This window comes from Suncus etruscus, chromosome 5 (genome assembly GCF_024139225.1).
Source record: "Suncus etruscus isolate mSunEtr1 chromosome 5, mSunEtr1.pri.cur, whole genome shotgun sequence".
NCBI classification, from domain to species: Eukaryota; Metazoa; Chordata; class Mammalia; order Eulipotyphla; family Soricidae; genus Suncus; species Suncus etruscus.
The window spans coordinates 140,414,264-140,440,692 of NC_064852.1; the positions used below are offsets into that span (position 1 = coordinate 140,414,264).

At 32.4% G+C, this 26,429-nt stretch overlaps 1 protein-coding gene and 1 non-coding gene across 2 annotated transcripts in view; one reads left to right on the forward strand and one right to left on the reverse strand.

Annotated features, from left to right (window-relative positions):
• Nucleotides 1–26,429, forward strand: part of CSMD3 (CUB and Sushi multiple domains 3) — a 1,236,222-nt gene that overhangs the window by 682,470 nt on the left and 527,323 nt on the right. The gene's annotated exons all lie outside the window — the stretch shown is intronic.
• On the reverse strand, nt 23,516–23,619 carry LOC126009720 (U6 spliceosomal RNA). Its single transcript, XR_007495936.1, has one exon. It is a non-coding gene; the product is annotated as a U6 spliceosomal RNA (small nuclear RNA).

Below are 26,429 nucleotides of genomic sequence, written 5' to 3' on the forward strand. Positions count from 1 at the left end.
ATTTCCCACAGCAAGCACATAGTAAAATGACACCCATCATTTGTTGTATACCTCTATGAGCGAGGTCCTACTTAATTGTCACTACTGCTATCTCTTTAGTCTTTTCAAAATCCTTGAAGATGCAGCGTTATTTACATCTTTAGCTGTTTTAAAGGTTTACTGTGTTTCTCAGAGTCACAAATCTAGTGAGTAGCTGAATTGGGATTCAAACCCTCCCATTCTAATTCCAGAGTTCTTTAAGACTGCAATTTGTTGTGCCATTGGAAAGACTGATATCAGAACTTAGAACATAAGTTCTTTCTTTCCAGTACTGCTTGGCATTTTGCATTAAATTGTTCCAAGACCTTTGCACAGTGACTAGTTATCAAAGGAAATCACCTATTCTATTCCTGGGGCCATAGAGAACAAAGAACATGCTTTTTCAGGGTTGTACCCTTCCCTTGTCTGCTGTGTAATAATTCCTTCACTATATAAATGCTGAATTTTTAAACTTGACAGTGTAACCTTCATTGATCAATTCATTCAGGCACCAGTTTTTTTGAGATGTCTTTATACCGGCAAGCTATATATATTTTGTAAGTAATAAATGGGTTGCTAATTTTGAGTTTCTTGAAGACAGGGCACAATAAATCCATAAGAAAACATACAAAGGGGCCGGGCGGTGGCGCTAAAGGTAAGGTGCCTGCCTTGCCTGCGCTAACCTTGGACGGACCGCGGTTCGATCCCCCGGTGTTCCATATGGTCCCCCAAGCCAGGAGCAACTTCTGAGCACATAGCCAGGAGTAACCCCTGAGCGTTACTGGGTGTGGCCCAAAAACCAAAAAAAAAAAAAAAAAAAAAAAAGAAAACATACAAAAAAAGATTGAGGTTGTAGAAATTTTTCTGTTCTTTTTAGGGTTTATTTGACTTTGAAAGTCTCTGGGACCTTGTATTCAGTTACAATCTAATTATAATATAATTATAAATTATATAATTTATATAATATAGATATTATATAATATACATAATTATAAACTAACACATTTTTAGATAAACGTAACTTTTCTAAATCTTGACGTCTTACTTTGGAAGACTTTCTTTTTATGTTTTGTTCAAATTTGTATGCTTTTATTAGAAAAAAATGTATACCAATTTCACATAAACTTGTCCATGCTGTCTATTTTGAAATTTTGCACAAACTGAAAATATTTCAATTCATTCAACAAATCATTTAAATCAATCCCATTAAGTAAATATAAAAATGGAAAACTTGGATACATTTCTGAAAGTTATTAATTTTATTAAAATTAACATTTATTGGGTCAGAATAATAGGAGAGTGGGTAGGACATTTTCACAGCTTGTCCAGATGTGATTCCAGGCATCCATATGGCCCACAATTCACCAGGAATGATCCCCGGAACTAGAGGAAGTCCTGAGCAGCACCAGGTGTGACCACAAAACAGAAACAAACAAACAAACAAAAACAAGAATAATTGCCATTTTTAAAGTCAATTTATTAGTAAACATCTTGCCAAAATCTAGTTAGATCACTTCCTTTTAAAGTCTTTCTTTTTAAAACTCTATAAAAGTTAGACATGTTGGACTCCTAATAATTCATTCTGAATATATAAGAAGTGTAAACCTTAGGGAAATTTAACAGTTTTTCATTGCCTGTATATTTCAAGGAAAAGTCTTAATAGAAATTTTCTAAAATATACTGCTGCTAGCAAGAAAAGAAAAACTAAAGACTCATATGTAACTGAGAAAATCAGAGAAATATCTACATTTCACAACCCTCCACCCAAACCCAATGCACTTTACTACAACACTTTGATATTGCTGTGATTCCTTTACGGACCAACATTCTACCTATATCCATAACTATTTTTGTTCATTTGAAAGCAAGTATCAGTAAATATGCAAAATTTGTCTTATAAGAAAACATTTGCATTTATTTGAACAAAAAGACTGAATTCGTAATATATTTGTTTCTTTGATGGATAGATAAAATAACATCTTTAAATTTTCAACCAGGTTACACTTCTTCTTATATATGTATCTAAAGATGACATGGCTAGATGACATTTTATCATTTTCTACTAAATTCTGTTGAATCTCAATTCATGTTTGTGCTATCAATAAACTATATTGGAGGAATAAAAATAATAAATATTTACTGTTTATTTTCCTACAAATATTTGATAGAAATTCCCCACAATTTTAATTCTTACATTATATTGTTACTATTAACTATTATCATCCTATTATTTTGCCCCCTCCAATGTTGCTCAGTAGATCTGGGGCCACCCTTAGCACTTTGTACCGAATGGGCCAAGAGTTCAATGCTATAGTCAAAGAATGCTGCTGGATCCTGTGATTATGAGGAGATCCAGCATCATCTTTGCATAATTGTTGGGGGAGGCTTTAGGACCTCACCTGGCCATTTAGGGGTACTAGGTGAGTGGAGCTATGAAGTGCAAGGGGTCAATTCAGGCTACATTGTTTACATGGACCATATATTTAAACCAAGTACTGTCTTCCGAGCCCTGCTCTCAGTATTTAAAGTTTCATTTCATAATTTTAATATTTCTGTCAGACTTTGTCATAAACTTTTGAGTTTAACATGTACAATTAGTTATTTTAATCACATCTAATCTATTATAGCTTAGAATTTATTATTACTTTACAGAAAATTTAAAATAACTTTACCTTTTATACATTTTTAAGTGATGTGTTAAAATGGTCCTTTCTTTCAGAAAGTAAGCTATAATCATATTTTGTTCACTTGTTTTTTTTTTTGTTGTTGTGCCTAACTCAGTGGCCATTAAGGATTACTTCTGGCTCTGTGCTCTGGAATTACTCCTGGTGGCGCATGAGGTATCATATTAACTGCGAATGATCAAACCCGAATGGATGTGTGCAAGGCAAATAATAATGCCCTACCCGTTTTACTATTGCTTTAACTTTTTATTCACTTTTTTGGGGGGGATGGTGTGGGGTTTTTGGCCACACCTGGTAATGTTCAGGAGTTACTCCTGGCTATGAGCTCAGAAATCGCTGCTGGCTTGGGAGACCATATGGGGCGCCAGGGATCGAACTGAGATCTGTCTTCGGTCAGTCGCATGCAAGGCAAACGTCCTACCATTGCACTATACCACTGAGCGATAGCTCAGGCCCCTTTGTATTCACTTTTTAGGCTTGCCATCTTTATCCTAACTTTATCTCTTATGACTACTACTAATCTTTATTATGAGAAAAACATGAATCAGAGAAAAATTATAATTTTATACATTTGAGGCTATAAGAATTGTAACCTCACATAACTCTTATTTATTAATTTAAGCAGCTCAAAAGCCAACTAAAAGAAAACTTTGATATTTGTAATGAATGATATTATAGAAAATTATTTTCTGAGATTTATCTGATCATTTTCTTTTAAATGAATAAAGTTAATTTTATGTGATGCTTAGTAAAATTCTGAAATTTGACTATTATATGAATCTTTTATAATTTCCATTACAAAATTTATGTATTGGAAAAACAATATAAAATAATAGCAAAGTCATGAAATTTTCCTATACATGGATGTATGTGGAATCTATTATGCTGCGTGAAATAAGTCAGAGAGAGAGAAAACGCAGAATGGTCTCACTCATCTATGGGTTTTAAGAAAAATGAAAGACATTCTTGCAATAATAATTTTCAGACACAAAAGAAAAAGAGCTGGAAGTTCCAGCTCACCTTATGAAGCTCACCACAAAGAGTGATGAGTTTAGTTAGAGAAATAACTACATTCTGAACTGTCCTAATAATGAGAATGTATGAGGGAAATGGAAAGCCTGTCTAGAGTACAGGCGGGTGTTGGGTTGGGAGGAGGGAGATTTGGGACATTGGTGATGGGAATGTTGTACTGGTGATGGGTGGTGTTCTTTACATGACTGAAACCCAAACACAATCATATATGTAATCAAGGTGTTTAAATAAAATAAAGTATACTAAAAAAAATAATAACAGCAAAGCGGGCAATTTGATAAGACGAAAGTGTTTTACTAAATATATTTTTTGGTTTTGAGGCTACAACCACCTATGTTTTATGGAATAAATTCTGGCTTACTGTGGTGATGTTCATGTGACCAGAAATCAAACCTGGCCAACTGCTGGAAAGGCAACCACATTTCCTGCTATAATATTTTGGAGCCCTTCAACTGAATATTTGTAACAATAAGTATTCAGGATATCAACAACTTTCCTCCTCAACCTGTAGACTATTTAGCACAATGTCCTAGCTAACAAATTTTAGATAATTTGCTTGAATTCCACCATATAATCCAATATTCTTTTTATCTATAAATGACAATACAGTTACTTTGGGAAGTAAAATAATTCACCCAAGTAAATGAAAAAGGAAGTAGAACACTATGATATATATTTTTAATTTCTCAAAAGTAAAAAAATGATCTTTTATATTTTTAAATAACTTTCCATTAAGTAATTTTTAGATAAGAAATAAGCATGATCAAAAACACAAGTATGCCATCTGGTGGTAATTTATGCAAAGCATCCATTGTAAATGATCTCTACTTCAATAGAAGATAAGCCAGAAATTTGGGGTGGTTAGTATACCTTTTCAAGAATTATTTAGTCAAGATGAAGAGTTTTGTACTATTATTTATGTATCTCAGATAGCCAGATAAATAATCAAATAGTTTATATGAAAATCAAATGGAGTCAATCTCATTAAAAGTAGTTTCTGTGTGCTCTATATGCACACAATATTAATATTGAACAATGTTTTAGCTATCAACAAATGATAAGCAAATATATATGGTGACATTTTAGAAAACATTTTAAACACAGAAGTATGTCTTTAAAACAGTTTATATATTATAAATACATAAACGTATAAATATATAAACTGACAACATAATTTGTGTTTTAACAACTTCTTAAAATTTCTCTAGTAAAAATCTTATAGTCAGAAACTTGTCTAATATTGATTCTTCCTGGAAATATTGCTGTGTGTAAAATAAGAAAAATAATATAAAAAATAATGTACTGGGGCGGAGTAGTGGTGCAAGCAATAAGGAATCTGCCTTGTGAGCGCTAACCTAGGATGGACCTCGGTTTAATCCCCCAGTGTCCCAGATGGTCCCCTAAGCCAGGAGCGATTTCTGAGAGCATAGCCAGGAGTAACCTCTGAGTGTCACTGGGTGTGGCCAAAAATGTACATATTTTACTCTTAGAATAGATTTAACAGTTGATTGGAAAAAAATGTGTAATTAAAAACCCAGCCTTTGTAACACAAAGAAAAAGGATACTTGACTATATGAATAAGTTTCAACATGTATATATAAACATATAGTTGGTTATATCATTTGCAATATATTTATCATACAAATATTAAAATGCATTTAGACTCAAATTATAATCAGTTAATTTAAGAATTCTGTGGACAATTTCCCTCTTTTTAGTGAGTGATTAAAAAATTTCTATTCAAAAAATAATTAATGAGAAATAAATGGAACCATGGCATGGTCCCACTAGTGAATTAATCTTCTGTTAGTTTCATGTTAGTAAATAAATTAGAAAAATCTAAGAGGCAATTTGAAGATGTCCCTTGATAAGCTGAAACATAGATTGTATCTGTTTCTTTAAAAAGAGATATGGTTGAGTTGTTAATGGATTCTCTACTTTTTTTTGTTATGTTTATGTTTTTTACCTTAGCCAAACAAAATCTATTTGTGGTATAAGGGCAGAATTGTAAGAAGATTTTTTTTGAATGTACTCATATACAGAAAGGATTTATTTTCTCATACTGTAATTCTACAAAGAAAAATTATTTTCAGTAATAAATCCTGTTAGTGATAAATCATAATGTTTTGAATCAAAGCAGCACACATTTGAAATTATATCTCTTGAGGGTAACACAAATGTACCCATCAAAGATTATCAGTAGCATGGCTTTGCTTTTTTGGTTATTCTTTTGGTTTTGGGTCACACCCTGCCTTGCACTGCTCAGGGTTCACTCCTGGCTCCAAGGCAAACAAACGCCTTGCCTCCATGCTATCTCTCCAGCCCCAAGGCTTTACTTCTTAAATTGAATTGCAGACCACGATAGATGACAGAGAAAATATGTAAAGCACATGATAATGCCTTAAATTACAAAATATTAATCACTTAACTTTAAAAATAAGTAAAAGCAATAGCTAGATATATTTATTTTGTTATAGCACCTTGCTTCTTTCCAAAGCCAAATACACTATTGTTTCCTTTAATGGGTCTTATTTTTTGTTACCAAATGTTTAAAATTACTTTTATGTGTAGGTTATATATTTATCAAATAATTGAATTAGGTTTATATAGTATTCTTATTTATACATTATTTTACTAGGTGTGACGCTAACTTTTCTAAAAAGCTAAAATTGTCCATTTTGATTAGTATCTTTCAAATAACTAAATAAACAAACAAAATATAGACCGGACTAAATAATGTAACTCCTTACCATTATTCCTTTTTCAAACTAAAACACAGACTAAAATGAATATATTAATTTTTAAAAAATAAAACATTTTACATTTTTGGTGGCCAGAGCAAGAATATAGTGCATAAGGTGCTTGTCTTGCATGCAACTGACCCAGGGTTCAATTTCCTGAATCACATATGGTCCTCTGAGTACCAGCAAAAGTGATTTCTTAGTATTTGGCACAAAAATAGTTTACTTTTTAAAGTTTGGATTTGTATTTTGCTTTTTATAATGATTGTTATTTGTAACTCCAGCATAGTGTCAAAATGTATTTAAATAAAGTTAGCATAGATTTGTTTCTTTTGGGTAATGAGGATTTTGCAAGAACTGATGGAGTGATGAATAATGTAAAAACTGTTTTAATGTAGATTTAGATTGAAAGTAAAAAATAATTTATATTTGTCAATATGGCTAGCATATATAAATTCATCTCAGAATTAAACTCTATAGTATGTTATCATTAATAGTATATCAGTGTTTGTTGAAAAGAGCACATTGGAAGTATTTAGACAAGTACTCAACACACAACTCTAAATAAGTAATAACTATTATTCTGAGAATAATAATTATTACTACAAGACACATTTTGTTCAAAAGTAGCATTTCTCTCCATCACAATTTTATTCTAAGAAAATTATAGTGAGTAGCAGGAATGTTATTAAAAGGCTGAGAAAATAACACATTTTACAATAATACTTTGAAAATACAGTCATTTATGGTTTGCAATTTGAACAGTATATGTCTATATATTAATCAAATATTGAATGCACATATATCATACAATACTATATTTTATCAACAGGTGATATTTTATTTAATATTCATTTTTAAAATAATGCCAGAATATAACCAAGCAGAAAAATATAATTTGAAGATTAGTTCAATATAAATCAATGCAATAAAAATGATCAATTCACCATTGAAGCTTTACTTTTCAATATAAAACCTGAGTTCTGATCCTAGTAAAATCTTTTTATTAAGATCTATTTCAAAATACTTTGGTTACCATTGTTATTTAATCTCTTGTATAAAATGTTTCTTCTAGGATGGTTTATCATGAGACAACATCTGTATTTTAAATATAAAATGTAGAATCTAACGTATCTCATAGCTGTTTATTTCAATGATTATGTTCTTCTTCCTGAAAAACAAAACCATAAAAAATTTGGTAAATAATCTAAGTATTATATTTAAGTTTTCATCACTAAATTTCCCTTTAAGATCCATCCCCAAATAAAAGATAGGAGATACGGAAAAGAAAGGTGGAATCAATATAGATATAAGAATAAAAAATCAATGAACATCATTTGCACTTAAAATAAATATCATAAAGTACAAAACAATAATAACTAACAATATTTTCTCCCTTCCCGTGATTATATTTTGTATACAGTGTCTTTTCCTTCCTTGTTCTCTATTGATTCATTAAGACATGATGATGGTTGTTGCACAATCAGATAAATTTTAAATCACTGAAGAAGAAACTCATAGTGATTGAGCTCTTGAGAGGACTTAAAAATAAATATAAGTGCTGAGTATGTCCCCCTCTCTTTTGGCAAAGAGGCTAACTATGTCTTTATTTAAATGCTGTAAGGTTGCATTCCTTGGAAGAAGAAGAGAGGTACATCATTGAGGGGTGTTGTTGGAATTACATCCACAAAAACCATTACTGATAGTATTGTAAACCAAAATAATAATTATTGATAATTAAATAAAAGATAAATCAATTCAAATTTGATGTCTCTGGGGTGAAAATCTCATATGATACTTTTATGACAAAAGAGATATATGTTCCAAAAAAATGAGTTTAAGGCTTTCTTCAAATGGCAGATAGGCGGCTTTGGGAGGCTTCAGGAATTTATGTACAAATAGCCTACTTTGAAGTTAAATACTGTGAAGATTATCAGCAACAACCTCTCATGATCCCTGTGCTTTCTGATTTCCAGAATGCTAGAAGCTATTTCTCCATTCTGATAATCATGCCCAGAGATTCTCTGGTTTTCCAAACTTCTAATTTCCTGTACTAATTTTATATAAATTCCCTGTACTAATTTTGTCTCAATGAGAGACAAGTTCCTATTTTCCCCCCTTAGAACTTTGTCTGGTACAATGATAATTGCTGCAAAGTCAATTTTCTCCGAACAAATATTTAAGAAGTTAGCTCTAAAAAACATAAAAACTTATGACTCTTCAAGTCAAACTTGGTTTCTGTTCCTGATGTACCATACATTTATTGAGTCTCAGTTTTTCCTGATCAAATTGTTCAGGTGAATCCTGGATAAACTTTTGGGATGACTCTTAGCTATGTATTTGGTAAGGATAGTTAAGGTTATCCTTTTCTGCACTGGTACAATTGCTCTTACTATGAGAGAGGGGAACTAGAATTCATAAGATATTGGTTCATCATTTTTTTTCAGCATTTTTATCTTTCCAAATCGGGATCTTCAACAACTTTAGTCTGTACTACCTTGAGTATAGACTATTCAGTTTCATATTATCCAACAAAAATCAGTAAAATCATTTCTCACTATGATTCTGGACTACTTTTCTACAGCTTTCTATTAAGTTTGATGTAATTCTCATATATAAAAAGTGCATTATCCATCAAAGTTTTCTCACATGAAGCCTTTTTTTTTAAATCACATTGGCCAATTCATTTTAGTCCTTTGGCATTTCAAGGAAAATTTGGAATTCATATTTAGTTCATTTCTCTTTAAAGACCACAGGAATATACCAGCCAACTTAAAACTGGGTCAATTTTAATGCATAAGGTAGCTGGACTGAGATATGGCCTTAAATTTATCTTATACATTTAGTGAACAACTTCTGCCACTACATAAATTTGATAAGGTGTAGAGATGATAAAGTATTTCCTTCAGAAACTTTGTACAGCAAGTTATTTGCTTTATTAGCACTCTGTTTAGATTTTCTCTAATAGTTTTAGCATCTCTTTTGTACTAAGACATCATTTGTAAATTAATTTATACATGTTGGGTCAGAGCTTTAGTACAATGAGTGGTTCTCGCTTTCCACATGGCTAACCCAGGTATAATCTCCACCATGACATATGATTCCCAATTTTTGCCAGGAGTGATTCCTGAGCAGTCAACCAGGACTAAACCCTGAATATCACTAAATGTGGCCCAAAGCCATAAAAACACAAAATAAATAATTAAAACCTATTGAACATTTAGAAAGTGCATATTTAGTATATAGACAGTCAAGCAATTTCTAGTCATGCATTTGTCAACAATTTTATAATTAAACATTTACTTCCAATTTAATTTAGGAACATTATTTGTGAATGAGAGATGGTGTTGACTTGCAATCATGTTTATCATTTAGAGTAATAAAAGAGACATGTATTTTCTCTAAAATTTTCCTCATTTTTGTTTAGACCCTCTTTGTAAAAGTGTATTTTAATTCTCAAAAAAATTTGTGTGCCATAAATAATTTTAAAAGGGTTTAAATAGCACATTCTCTCTTTTATTAATACATTATTTCCCCCAAATGTGCATATTTCATAATTTAACATTTAATACCACTAACCACCATGATTCTATAATTATATCTATATCTAGAAATATTATTGATATATGACTTTTCAAGCAGTAATAAAATGACATTAGTGTATTTATATTACTTATGTACTTTAGACATTTTATTTTCCAATATATAAGCATATATACATTTACAATTGTACTACATAATATTAAATAAATATTAAAATAATTAGGGGCTGGAGAGATAGCATGGAGGTAGGGCGTTTGCCTTGCATGCATGGTTCAAGTCCTGGCATCTCGTATGGTCGCCTGAGCCTGCCAGATGTGATTTCTGAGCATAGAGCCAGGAGTAACCCCTGAGTACTTCTGGGTGTGTCCCAAAAACCAAAAAGAAAATAATAAATAAAATAAAATAAAATAATTATATCAGGAAAAAATAAATGCAAATCTACATGGTAAAAAAAAAACACAAGATTTTAGGGTGAAAACTCTCATAGAAAATATATGTAATACATTAAAGTAAGCTATATATTTAAATATATAATTTGGGGTAAGAATAGCAGTGCTGGAGCCGAATAATGCAGCAGTAGGGCATTTGCCTTGCAAGCGGCTGACCCAGGAACAACAGTGGTTCAAATCCCGGCATCCCCTATGGTTCCCCATGCCTGCCAGGAGCAATTTTTGACAGAGAGCCAGGAGTAACCCCTGAGTGCCACCAGGTGTAACCCAGAAACCAAAACACAAACAATCAAAAAAAGAATAGCAATGCTTAGGGTCTGCTTCTGGTTTTATATTAGAGGAAACTTCTACCTCTATGCTTAGGAGTCATATCTGGTTGGGTATATACAAGGTGATCTCCATAACGCATGCTTGAAGCACTTATTTTCTAATGCCTCACTTTCAATTGTTTGAGAGTAGTGTCAACAACTCTATATAACAAATGTATGTCTTTTACTGTATTTTTATGTATATATTGTTATATTTCTAAGATGTTTGAATTGCACATCACTTTATTTTTTCCTATTTATGTGGTTATTGTTTTAGTTCATTAACTTCATAAATTTATAGTGCAAATTTGAAGGCTTCAGTTTAACATTCCTACAAACTGATGGTATTTAAAAATTGCAAGTTTTTATGCTGAAAGACTATACCCTAGGCTCTGTCCTAGGTTCTGAACAATAACCAAGACCACTAATTATAGAAGACTGATTACAACAGTGATGGAACAGAACTCCTAGAACTATAAAGAAAAACTCTCTACTAGCCTTCACCCTATGACCTATGCAAACAAACAAGATCTCCTGTTACAGAGGCCAGATGTCATCACCCACATCTGAGTAGAAAGCTTCCAGGCACCATAAAAAGACCTTAAGGTGTGTAAATGAGTGAGCATGAGCCTGTAGTTGTTCCCATGGCAGTATGCTTCCATGGCGGATAAACCCTGTATCTCTTAGGCCAAGGAAATTCCCACTGTAATTTCCCCAATATTTACTGTGCCTATGCATAAAAAGGAAGAGGAGGAGGAGGAGGTGAAGAAGAAGAAGAAAAAGAAGAAGAAGTAAAAGAAGAAGAAAAGAAGAAGGAGGAGGAGGAGAAGGAGAAGAAAAAAGAACACTTTTTTTTTCAAGTTATTTGTTTTGTTTTGTTAATCTGTAGCTGATGGTTTTGGCTTTTGTTTTATTCTTTGTTTATTCTTTTTATAATTTTGTTGATACTCCCTTATTGTTTTTTGTTTCTGCTTTGTTTTACTACCTTTTTCTTCTTTTCCCCTTCCTTCTTCTAAGTGGATATTTATAACACCAAGATGCATTTTCCTAGTTTTTCTCTTTTTTGTTTGCCTTTTTTTTTTCTTCCTCCAGTGGTAACAAGACCAGACAGTTGAATGTTCAATTGGTGGAAATAGAAGCTGATCAAACATGAATACTAAATCCAAAGTCAACAACAACAGAATTGACCCAATCTACAACAAGCTGTATAAAGGGGGAACAGTTGCACTAGCATTTTGGGGGTAAAGGAAGGAGATATGGGATGCATGCTGGGAACAGGGGTGGAGGGAGGACAACACTGGTGGTGGAAATGCACCTCATTCATTGTCACTATGTGCCTCAAATATTACAGTGAAAGAATCATAATTCTCTTGGACTACAATAAAAATTAAAAAAAATAATTGCAAGTTTCATACTCTAATATTGTGCCCCAATTATGATAGAAAATTGCATAAATTCATTTTAGTAAGTTTTCATAGAAACCATTTCTCATAAGAGTGTTGTAAAGGGGGGCCCGGAGAGATAGCACAGCGGTGTTTGCCTTGCAAGCAGCCGATCCAGGACCAAAGGTGGTTGGTTCGAATACCGGTGCCCCATATGGTCCCCCATGCCTGCCAGGAGCTATTTCTGAGCAGACAGCCAGGAGTAACCCCTGAGCACTGCCAGGTGTGGCCCAAAAACAAAAACAAAAAATATAGAGTGTTGTAAAGGTGAAAAGAATGGTGGCATATGAGTCTTTAGATGATGTACTAATATAATAGGTTAATGCAAAAATATATATGTATATATTTCCCTACACTTCATAATTTCTAACATATTTATCTGGTCTGGTTGCATTTTATTGAAGTATAATTTTAGAATTTGTGAAAAAAGGAAAAATAATAATAGTGGCATATAGCCATTATTGTCTTGTGATTTATTTCAGAGGGAAAGTTTTTAATTGTTCATCATTGAATTGATGTTCATGCAAATTTATGGTAAATGATTTTTATGCAGAAGCATGAATATTACTCTTTCTTCACTATTATGGTATTGATTATGTTTTGGTCAAAATATAACTCCTGATATGCACCTGTTCTTCCTGAATTGTAAATAAAGACACATTATGATTCTTTTGGCTAGAAAGTCAATTTAATTGTCTGTTGCACCTGTAGCTAAGAAATTGTAATTTCTTAGTCAAAATTGTTGAACAGGGGCCAGCGAGGTGGAGCTAGTGGTAAGGTGTCTGCCTTGCAAGCACTAGCCAAGGAAGGACCGTGGTTTGATCCCCTGGTGTCCCATATGGTCCCCCCAAGCCAGGGGCAATTTCTGAGCGCTTAGCCAGGAGTAACCTCTGAGCATCAAACGTGTGTGGCCAAAAAAAACAAAAATAAAATTATTGAACAATTGTTGAATAAAAAATTGTTAAATGATTAACTATTTCCTTAAAGTAATAAATAATTAGAAATACCTTAAAAGATGAAGCCAATATTTCAATTACAATAGTATTAATAAAATAGATTGAATATGTATCCTACTTTCTTTTTACATATAAAGCATTCCTACGAACAACAGTGATTAATTCACTGTAGTAATACTTTACAAGAGACTATGGAGCCAACAGCTAGCGCTATGTTTTATCTGATCCTGGAAAAGAACTAAGTAAAACTCAATTATTTCCTTTTCTAAATTGAATAAATAGAACTAGCCATGTAACACAGTTGTAGAACACATAACATGTGTGAAAGCTTTTATTTAAACCCATATATATGAATCTATATAAACTCAACTTTTAATGGTTGTTATTAAAATATGCATAGAAAATGTATAGAAAATTTTATGTAAATTAATTTTTAGGTATTACTTCTCTCAATACTTAATATTGGCTAAGATACATACAATCAATAGTTGTTCTCAGATGTATTGTTTTCCTTGCATTACAGATATTCATGTTAAAATATCTTTGCAAAATTCACTCATAAATTAGTTCAAAGCCAGTGAGCACCACCCAGTGTGACCTGAAAACCAAACCAAACCAAACTAAAACTGTTCTACAAATTAGATTCTATAGTTATACACATGTCTTATATTACAAACTTAGAACAAAATAAGTGATTACTTTTATAAATGAATGTATAGTATCAATTAACTTACATTTTGATATTTATTTCATTTATTATTCCATGGAATTAATAAAAATTAGAAATTATTGTATGTCTTCCTTTTTTACTTATCACTATATATTGTTTTCATTCTATAATATTTACACTTTTTCTACCCTTTTTTACTTATAGGTAAATAATCAGTTCCTTTTCTTTAAACTGAGCTTCACTTTTGCAAAAGATTCTTTTTTGTATATTGGTCATGCTAATGCAATTCCATTTATTCAAGTACATATTTTATGTTATTTAATTATATATACTCTTTAGGTAACAGACACTTATACCAAATATAAATTTAGCATAAGTTTATATGGAAATTCTGAGTACAAAAAGGAATAAGCTTTGAGTATCACCTGGCATGGCAGAAAAACACAAAACAAGAACAAAAAGTAAAATAATAATTATTATGATTTATTATGATAATTTATTATATTAAAGCCATTCTAGGGCAGAGATTATTTGCTATGGCAAAAAATAAATAAAACTTAGACTTTAGGGGTCCAGAGTAATATCACAGCAGTAAGGCTTTTGCCTTACACGCTGCTGACCCAGGACAATCCCAGGCATCTCTTAGCCAGGAGCAATTTCTGAGTGCAAGCCAGGAGTAACCCCAGAGCGTCACTTTGTGTGGCCCAAACCCAAAACTAACAAGCAAACAAACAAAAATCCTTAGACTTTAGGTTAAGGATCCTAATATAATATATAGCCAATTCCTCTGAGGTTCATTAATCCTCATTGGTCCTTAATATTTCAGACCATTTTTATCTTCAGAATCAGTTCATGCATTAGCGTTAAACATTGATATATTATATTGCAATATTTTAGATATTCTTAAAATAGTAAATGCTGAGACCAGAGAGATAGCACAAGGGAGATAGCACAGTGGTTGGGTGTTTGCCTTGCAGACATCCAACCGGAGATTGATGGTTTGATCTCTGGCATCCCATATGGTCCCCTGAGCCTGCTGGAGTGAATTCTGAGTGCAGAGCCAAGAGTAACCCGAGTGCCTCCAGGTGTGGCCCCAAAACAAATAAACAAAAAAAGTGCGTGCTGAGGAAAATAAATAGTATGTGGATTTCAATTTTACCCAATTACTTTATTCCAATCAAGATTACTTTTTCAATGCTTCATTGAATCTACCTCTGTACTATCAATTTTTATCACCTTGAAATCAGCTGTCCATTCCTCTATGGCATTACCACTCAGAAGCATTGTACAGAACGTATTTTATTTTAAATTTAGTACTATATTTAGTTTTAAGATTTTATTAGATTTCTAGCAAGCTTACACTCATTTTCATTTTTTTCTTATGAAAATATTTTCTTGCCCTCAACTTCTAAATGATAACACGGAATTTTCTTTTTCTAACTAGGCATCTAGTGCCACTAAGCACTTTACATTGGTTTTCAGTCGACAGATATATATTTACAACCCAGATATTTTAGTTTCTCATAAAATCCAGAATTACAGAGACTTTAGAGATAGAACAGTGACTGAGTGCCTGATTTGCAAGCTATTGGACTAGGTTAGATCCACTGCATCCCATATGGTACCCTAAGTACTCCTAGGAGAGATCCTGAGCACAAAATAAATACAACTAAATTCACTTCTGTGTCTTTTTGCTAATGACTGGTACTTTTAAGTAATGTCAGTGGAAAATAGAACTCCCTTCGGAAAACAAATTTTGTCTGTTTTTTTTTTTTTCTAATCAGCGATTAATTAGAAGCTTCAAAACTTTATTTTGGATTTAGCCTGATGAATGAATTAAATTAATTGATACTTATTGATTAGAGACCAAAGTCTAATTAACAGCATTTCTATTGAGGTTTTTGTATTTTTTTTATTATGAAAGAATCAGCTTATTTAAAATAAACACTTGCCTCAGTCCCTTATATGGAACCATGCACCTTTATTTAGCTCTTTCATGTCCTCTTCTCTGAAACTGTGCATAGTATGCAGAAAACAAATTAAGTGATCCGCACCATTGGGTATAGGTAAACCATTTGGACCTACTCCTACACTTCTGAACCCATGTGAAAAATTATTCTGACTGGAAAGGCATACCCTCACTCATTGACACCAGTGAGTTTGCAGCCCATCTCAGTGACTATAGTGTACTGTAGACAATATAGGAAACCCGACCTGCTTTAAGGCGAGCACCAGGAAATGGAAACATATTTTATGTTCAGATTATGCAAAAATGAACAATGCCAAGATATTAACGCTACCTCAAGTATTGTATAGATTTAATAAAATTCCCATAAAATACTAATAATATTCTTCATGTACTTAGAACAAATCTACTAGAATTTGTTGTGTGGAATCGTGAAACTCCTCAAACATCTGAAGTAAGTCTAAAACAAAGAAGATGGGAGATTTTTTTAAATAACATTTTTTGTTTCTTTGTTTTATTTTATTTGTATGTTTGGGGGGCTGCACTGGCCAGAGCCTAATAGCTAACTCTTCATAGGCTTCTTCCTGATAAAACTAGGTAGAATGGTAGATACCAGATCCAGGTAAAGCCACATGCTAGGTAAGTTCCCTGCTCATTGAACTGTCTGACCAGTTCCATTACTTGATTTTAAATCATGAATTTATAGCTAACGCTTAAAGACAGTGTGATACTGGATTAAAGACATACTTAGACCAACAGATAGAATTAAAAGCCTAGAGTTATAAACTCATGTAGACAGGTCATCTATGACAGAAAATCTGGGTATATGAAATGGAACAAGTAAAGCTGCTATAGTGAACAATGCAGGGAAAATGAGACAACCACAAAGCTCTCCAGCAATTGGTCTCCAGGGCAAAAATAACAAAAATTAAATTAAACAATTAGGCTTAGACCAAATAAAATAAAGGGGGAAAATACCTTTTGTACCATAAAACATAAAGAATTTCAGGCAAAATTAAAAAAAAAAAACACTATCAAAATGGTCAAAATATTTGCAAAATTCAAAGTATGTGAAACACACACAAAGTGTAATAGCAACCAGAACCAACCATAAACCTCTCAAAAGTAGAGATAGGAGAAAAATCACTTATATGAAGGGATGGATATATGAATAGCTAGTTGGTTTAGAAAAAACGTACATTGGCACTCTTAGGTCCCTTACAAAAAGAAATTAGTTAAAATGAGAAATTTAGTTTTTTTGTTTGGACTGATCTAATAGGCATTAGTATTTTATAGAAAAGACAAAAAGAAATATTACATTTAAGTACTTACAATTGAAGGACTCTATCAATTTCAAATTAATTTGAATGCCTCAGATTTAGCATTGTTAGTTAGTGTTATTGCTTCAATAATCTGCATCCAAGCAGAGACATCTCAATGTAGTATAAATAAATTGTTGCAGTATGTTCCACATGCTAATATTTTTATATCTAAGAAAAAACTCTCTTTCCAATACTCTGTCTTTTAATTATTGTCTTTCCATAAAGTTTGTTTAGTATGCTGCATAGAAGATCATTGTTTATCAGACCATTAAATGAATTTAAAATTTCTTTCTGGTAATGATTTTACCTGGGAGCTAAATCTAATGTCCTTGCTTTCATAACTATTTATCTTGTCTTGTTTAATAATTTGTATTTTTAATTAAAAACCCTGGAATTAAGGGCAGACAATTATATTACTGGGTGTATTCCTAAAGGTACCAAATATGGATCATAATATTTATCAATTTATTCTAGTAATTTTTTGTGATGTAAGAATTTTTGAATAAGCATATGGAAAAAGGTTTATCTTCCTCTGAAATAAATACATATTTTAAAGTCTAACATTTTAAGTTAAATGCAATTTTATGTAACCAAAAATGTCCACCTATAATTTTTTAAATAATAAAAAATATTTATATATAAATATATATAAAAAGTCTTTATATATATAAAATATATATAAATATATATTTATATATATTATAATATATATATAAATATATATATTTATATATAAAAACAGTAATAAGTTTTAGTCTTTATCCTATCCTTTCTTTTCTTAAACTGATTTTTATAGTCTCTAGAAGGACTCCTCCCATTTCTTGCTTGTTTGAATTTTTGCCCCCCCCCATTTTTCTTTTTTTTTTCTTACCTTCAAACAGAACCACATAACTTGAACCTTCTTGTTCTGCCTCACACATTGTGGAGGGGGGGAAATACTGGAGGGCACCAAGACCAAACAGTCGTATGAACATTAAGTAGAAATATAAAATGATCAGACTTAAACACCAAATCTAAAGCCAACTACAACAGAATCGATACCCAGTCTACAACAAGCTAGACACAGAAGGGACCTCTTATACTAGCAGCCCGGGGGTCAAAGGAAGGGCGATATGGGAAGCATGCTGGGAACAGGGGTGGAGGGAGGAGAATACTGGTGGTGGGAATGCCCCTGATTCAATGTCCTATGTACCTAAAATACTACTGTGAATGATTTGTAATCATTTGGTCAAAATAAAAATTATTAATAAAAATAAAATGTTTTAAAATTTATTTTTTTTATTTTATTTCAGATAAGTTTTTGATATTAATAATTTCACTTTATTTACTAAGATTTATATATATAAAACTATACCCTTAATTTTATTTTTGTACATTTAAAACATAATATAAAATTTAAAATATATTGTTAATTTCACATTTGTCTTAAGCAGCTATTTTTATAAAAATTAATGGTTAACACATTTTTGTCCAATGCCACTTTAATCTTTGATATCTGACTATTTCTCCTTAGAGGCATTTATTAACATATTGTTATTCTTTTGTAAAATTCTCAAAATTTATTATTCAAAAATTGCTCTAAAGAAGCTGTTCACAACAAGTCAACATTTAGAGCTTTTTTTGTATAATAGTACCTATATATGTGGTCAGTTCAATAGTGAATAAATCCATTTTGAATAGTGATTTATGAGGAGACTGATATTGAACACGTACCAAGGACTTCCTCAAAAAATTGATGAAGTAGCTGCATCTCTTCCTATTCTATCAGTCTGAAAGGCTGTCATAATAAATCTTTGAGCTGCAAACTTCAATATTATAATATGAGAGCAAGTCATTATAAATGTTAGCTCACTTCCTATTTCAAAAATGCCAGATTGACACATTAGAGTGCTTATTTCTTACACACACACACACACACACACACACACTCATTTTGGTTGGCAGGAATGATACCACAGTCTACAAGGTCAGCTTATATCATTGTATATTCACATATTCATTACATATCATGACTATTTTCCCCTAGCTATCAATCAATCATCATTCTGTAATCATAGTTCTAAGAATAGGATATGAGTTTAGACGATGATTTACATTAATAAATAATCTGCTTCAGACACTAAACATTTTTAATTTACAAGAGGATCATCATGAGTAGAAATAGAAGCTATAGTGATGCATGATTAGTAAAGTCTTTTATTATTTGAAAATGTCAAAAATATTATTTTCTATAGTGATCACCATCCTAAATCTCAAATATAAGAGATGCAAATAGGCCACCTTTAGAAATGTTGCTATTAGTAGTAAGAATCCAGCATTAGTCTTCATGATCTTTATATTTAACAGTTTCTGCATCTTGATGTGAATCTCACCCATCTTATTTCTCTCTTTATTCATTGTTAAGGTGACAGTATAATTTATCATTCAAAATAGGACTCCACTGATGATAATAATATCAGTGATACACTAGGTATATGCTGAAACTATTCAAAACAAGCAGAACTTCCCAAGACATTATCACTTACTTATCACACTTACAGAAATTTTACATCTGTGTAAAAACTCCTTCTCGGGAAAATCTGTCTTTACATTAAAGCATCAAACATGAGAGAATAGAAGTAATATCTCTGTGTAAAAAATATAGCATTATTGACAAAACCTAAAGTCATAAAATTGAAGAAGAATCACTTGTTTGGTTAATTAGAAAAAAATCTCCCCGTACAAGGAATATTCTCTAAGGAACACTACTTTTCTATTTGTTTAATCTGCCTATGATTAAGATGAATATTCTCAATATCTCAGTTTCCATAAATAATCCACTTTTTATATAGTTCATTTTATCTACATGTATTAACAGATTTTTAATCTTACTTGTTTTATCTCTCCCCTATATTTTAGTCCCAGGAAAGATTGCCCTAATTTTACCAAAATTGAGTACAAGTGTAAAATCACAATATTAAAAATGTTGCAAAGACTATGAAAGAAAATTTAAATGGCAAAGCAGTTACATTTCAGAAAGTTGATTCAGCTATTTCTAGGAACCTACTAGATGAAATGGCTCTAATTTCCATCAGAAAAATGGATGCTGGCATAGGTCCAGGGATTTTCTGCCATTCTTGGCTGACAAAAATGTATTCATTTATTCATTCACTGATTCATTTGCCTACATATTCAATAGAGTTACTATAGACAGGCACTAAACTAGCAATAAAAAAATAGAAGATGGCATAGTTTCTATCTTTGTCAATGGGAAATAAATGCATAAACATGGAATTATGATATTATACAGTTAATCAGATCCTATAGAGCAGCAAAGGGAACACCAACAAAGAAGTATTTATCCAGAAAACTTCACAGAGTTCACAGAAAAGTGAAGTCTAGACACTTAAATGGCTATTAGCATAGCTATGAATTAAGAAATGATGGTACTGGCTGAGGAGAACTTACACAAAGACATGAAAGTTCAGAGGAAAATGTATTCCTAGGCTCAAAGTGTGAGCATGAGGAGATTAGGAGGTCAGGAACCTAGAGAGTTGTGATTTGTCAGAGATATAGGTCAAAATGGAGGTGGTGCCAGGTATATATTACAGATGTCAAATTGAATCTTAGAAATATAAGGGGACATTGTTAGGCATCAAAAGGAAGACTTTCAATAAAAGTAAATTTCTGGGGCCGAAGAGATAGCATGGATGTAAGATATTTGCCTTGCATGCAGAAGGATGGTGATTTGAATCCTGGCATTCTATATGGTCCCCCGAGCCTGCCAGGAGCAATTTCTGAGCATAGAGCCAGGAATAACTCCTGAATGCTGCTGGGTGTGACTCAAACCCGCCCCCCCCAAAAAAAAGTAAAGTAAATTACTTTTTAATTCATAGAAATTTTTTTTATCATTTTGTGTTTAGTGTAATTTAGATATTCATTTGAGCATTGAAAAAAGTTATTCTTCTTGCTGTACTCATATATTATGTACGTTAAAACACAAAATAGACTAGCTATAGATTTAACAGAAGAGAATTTGAATAGTCTAAATTCTGAAGTCTAAAATATTAGGTAAATGTTTCTTGTATCTTCTAATTTTTGAATATATACTGAAATATTTTGAATTTTGAGGGTCGACCATGTGGCTTAGTGGTAGATGCACATGGGTTTTCTTACAAATTAAAATCCTGAATGCAATCCCCATTTCTACCACAGAAACCAAAAGCATTGAACAATTTGAGATCTTGATGACTTAGGGGTGAGGATTTGTTTTATACTCATCCATCTTTGCCCTCAACTAATTCCTGTCCAAAGTGTGAAAGATGAATGGTAAGTCAATAAAAATAGTGAAAAGAGTAATGCTTTTCTTGGCAGATTTTCCCTTAAGGTAATTGAGAGTGTGACTGTGATCAATATTGAGTGACCGTGCCTGAAACATACATTTTCCCAAACTGACATTGCCCCAGTAGCATCGAACCTCTCATTCTGGGGGATAACTGACCTCTACTTGTAAGTACTTTTTAGCAACCCATAGGTTTTGGCAAGTATTGTGTACAGATGTTTTCTCTTTCCACTGCAATTTTATTTCTATCATTGTAGATAGGCTAGAATGCAACTCTGGAAATAATCTATATTCTTCAGATAAAGTTAGAATAAGTAAGTATATCAGATATACAGTTTATTTTAAATTAGCACTTACCAAGGAACCTCTGATGTAAAGTATGCTTTCTCCTTAGTCAGAACAAATCTTCACACTGAAGTTTTGTGTTCAAGTTTGCTGGCTGGTCATAATCTTAAATATTTTAACCTATTCTAGCCACATTTGCTAATTTTGTACTATGATGTGTTATATGTTTGCTTTAATTCTATTCTGCTTTTAAATAAGCATGACCAGGTAAACTTGAACTCATATTCAATGCTATAAAAGATACGATTTGGAACTTTGATAGAAATTGATTTTACTTTTTCACTTGAGGATTTTTCTTCAAAGTTGACACTGTCTTGCCTCAGAAAACAATCTAATTTTAAATAGTTTTAAAATGTTTTATAGATAGGAAGCTTGCCTTACAAGTGACCACCCAGGTTTGATCCCAGATAAGCCAGAAAGTGCCTCAAGCCCCAGTCATCTCTGTGTACTGCTTGGTGTATCACTAACAGACACATACAAAAATGGGTTTTCTACCAAAGCTAGAGGGAATTTCAAAGAAACAGTGCTTGCAGTCGATGATATTGCTTTTCTTTTTTAAATTTTATTTATTTTTATTTAATTTCCCCTTTTGTTTCTTTATGTTTCATAAATTCAGAGACATCTCATTGTGCAAACTATTACTAAGGAAGCTGTGAAAATAAAGAAAATATATAATAGAAGGAAGTGATTTATTAAGGATATCTTCTTTCACAAACTATTGTAAATTTGACTGTACAAAGTTAATTATTATTGTATAGAGCTAATATTGCTTTTTGGGATACTGCATCTTTCATTAACTGCATCTCTTTGAGAATAAAAGTTATGATTATTGGGAACAAAGTGGTGGCACAGAGCAGTTATGCATCTGCCTTGCCGGTGCTAGCCTAGGACAAATCACAGTTCAATCCCCCAGCATCCTATATTGTTCCACAAGTCAAGAGCGATTTCTGAGTGCATAGCTAGGTGTAATCCCTGCGTGTCACTGTGTGTAGGCCCCCCAAAATGTAAAATAAAAATAAATAAAATAAGTTACAATTATTATCATTTAACAAAGAGCTTTCTTTATAATTGATATTCACAAAAGTAATAAAGTATGACTTTTTGAAATTTTTTTATTTTAATATCAAATACTTTATTATTTACGAGTTAATTTTATTGATTTTCAGTTTTCTCTATTAACCTATTCAACCTATTCTGCATAATTGACTTTATTATTATTTCAAATTACACAGACTAAATTTATAGTTTCCTAATTAAAATTGATTCTCCATAAATAATTTCTTTATAAAAACCTTATTTCTGGTTCATTTACAAAAACAACATTCTGGGGCCGGGCGGTGGCGCTGGAGGTAAGGTGCCTGCCTTACCTGCGCTAGCCTAGGAGACGGACCGCGGTTCGATCCCCCGGCGTCCCATATGGTCCCCCAAGCCAGGAGCGACTTCTGAGCGCATAGCCAGGAGTAACCCCTGAGCGTCACCGGGTGTGGCCCAAAAACCAAAAAAAAAAAAAAACAAAAAAAAAAAAAAAAAAACAACATTCATGTTCTATTTCTAATGTATCTTAGCAAAATGAAATATAGATAAATTTAATCATGGGATAAGCTTTAATGATTCTGGAGTAACACAATGTATCTAGATTTTATATAATAATTGTTGCTGAAAAAATAAAAATGAGTATATTTATTTTGGAGAAAAATTTATTGTTTTATATTAATTTTTTAAATATGGAACACTTCATGAATTTGCATGTCCTTGTGCAGCGGCCATGTTAATCTTCTCTGTATCGTTCCAATTTTAGTATATGTGCTGCCGAAGCGAGCACCTTCTATATTAATTTTAACAACAACAACAACAACAATAATAATGTTGAAGTCAAAGTTATAGCATAGTGGGGAGGGCATTTGCAGTAGAACCTACCTTGTCTTGCAGTCAATCCCATATGGTCCCCCGAGCACTACCAGGAATGACACCTGAATATAGAGGCAGGAGTAACCCTGAGCGCTGCCAGATATAGTCCTCAAATTCAAAAAAAATGTTTTTCTGTGACTACCTTTTTTCCATATTCCATGAAAGGAAGATGGGTACACATATCTATAAGACTATATATCACTATATTGCTGAAAATGTAGCAATAGAAAAATTAAAATATTTATATCTAGATAAAATTCCTCTTAACATAATTTTGTGTTGATTAAATGCATTTTATTTATAACAGGCATCTTCCAATTCTTAAAGAAACAAAATTTTTCTCAATGACATATGATATTAAACCAATGTATGCTATACTAGACTTATATGCCTACCAGTTTAGCACCATCAGATTTAACCATTCTTTACCAAAATGTAGTTGCCCTATAATAGTTGTACCTGTGATAACATGCATAGACTTACTTACTTTTATCATTCCCTATGCAATACAGTATAACAACAGTTTATAAAGTGTTTGCATTGCATTAGCTATAATTATCAGACTAAATGTGGTGGAAGTACATAGATTTTTACAAATAGTCATTTTTTTTGTAAAATCTCACGATAACTGTTGGGGTTCTGGAAAATTTTGTTAGATTCTTATCCAAATCTTTTTGGACACCAAAGGGTAATGATCTCTTTTTATCTTTGTTTTTGTTTATATTTGGGCCACTTTTGCCAGAGCCCAGAGTTACTCCTGGCAGACTCCAGTGACCATATGGGATGCCAGGGATCAAATCAAAGTTGGTAGTGTGCAAGGCAAATGCCCTACACACAACTTCAGCCCCTGATTATCTCTTTTGATGTTTGAACTTCATAACATTAACTTTTATGGTCTCCAGTGAAGGTTGAATTAAACAAATTTAGGTGAACAATTATAGCATGAAATAAAGTCCTTCAAAATAGCTCTTTTGAGGGTAATATCTATGCTTGGTAAATATGACCCAAACTTAATTCCATTAAGTACAAAAAATGAAAAAAGATGGATGTCACTAAATCTATCAATACTGACACTTTTTAGCATCTTCTACCCCTCATTTGTCCTGTTTTATTCAGAGAGAACGTAACTGTTCTTAAGCAACCTAAAATCAGTGAAATTTATCATGATAATACAATTTAACTCTTATTTAATGATGGCAAGAAAATATAATAAATCATTTCTTATCTCTGTTGAGGTGTGGTCTCAGAAATCTAGATGAAAAATAGTTTCTTGGGTCAGAGAAATAATAGTACAGCAGTAGGGCATTTGCCTACTTACAACCTTGGTTTGACACCCAGTATCCCATATGATCCTTTTGGCCAGGACTGATTTCTGAGAGCATAGACAGGAGTAACCCCTGAGTGTCACTGGGTGTGGTGGTGTGTCCTCCCAAAAAAAAAGAATAAAAAAAAGAAAAAGAATTTCTGCTATTGTTATCAATATACATGCAAACAAAATGATTAATTAATTAATCAGCATGAATGTTTTTTTCTTTGTATAGGTCATGACTTAGTATTATTGTGACATTAACATAGACAAGGCACATAGCCAACTCACTGCTCAATGTCTTATAAATTCATGACAAATTTTGTAGACATAATTGAAACAAGGTTTAAGACTTAATCTCCATTCACTTTAAATTTTCACTCGCTCCTACTCTTGCTTTATTTCTTTCAAAGTTGGCAGTTTTCTTTCAGTAATTGGCCTCATAGATTTAAGGATAGTCTGCAGCAATCTTTGATCCTCATAATTCAATTCAGTTCAGTTCATTGAGCATGTTACTGCAAAGTTTGCCGTAAGAAGTAGAGCAGACACATTTTTCTGAAACAAAAAAAAAAGATATCACTTGTGAAGTTGATTTAACAATTTACAGAAGATGTTCTGGCAAATACAGCAGGAAGTGGCATGCTATTTCCTATTGGAACTGCAAATTAGCACCAAATTAGTAGGACATTTTCCACAGTTCAGATTGCTTACTTTCAAAATAGAATATAACATGTACAAATAACGAAGATGAAGATCCACTGGAAAACAAGTACATGTCTAATTTTCTTCTTTCAATGCTGTTGTTCAATATTTGTTGTTGATCCATATCCAGCAGCACTTAAGACTAACTCCTGTCTCTACTGGAAGATCTTAGATAACAATAAGGGGAATGGTGTAGCTAACTGTATTCAACTGTATACAAAGCACCCTACCCATCGTCACTATCTTTACTATAGTAAATTCTGTTATAATTTTTTTTTTTTTGGTTTTTGGGCCACACCCGGCAGTGCTCAGGGGTTACTCCTGGCTGTCTGCTCAGAAATAGTTCCTGGCAGGCACGGGGGACCATATGGGACACCGGGATTCGAACCAACCACCTTTGGTCCTGGATCGGCTGCTTGCAAGGCAAACACCGCTGTGCTATCTCTCCGGGCCAATTCTGTTATACTTACTATGCTTTTATTGAGTTGCCACAAGATACAGTTCTAAACTTGTTCATGACTGAGTTTCAGTCATATTGTGTTAGCCATCTTTCACCAGTGCACATTTCCTGCCATTCATTTCCCTATTTTCCCTCCTTCCCCTCCCCACTGACATCTTGCTATCTGCCTCTGCCAGGGGTCCTCAAACTTTTTAAACAGGGGGCCAGTTCACTGTCCCTCAGACCATTGGAGGCTCTGACTATAGTAAAAACAAAA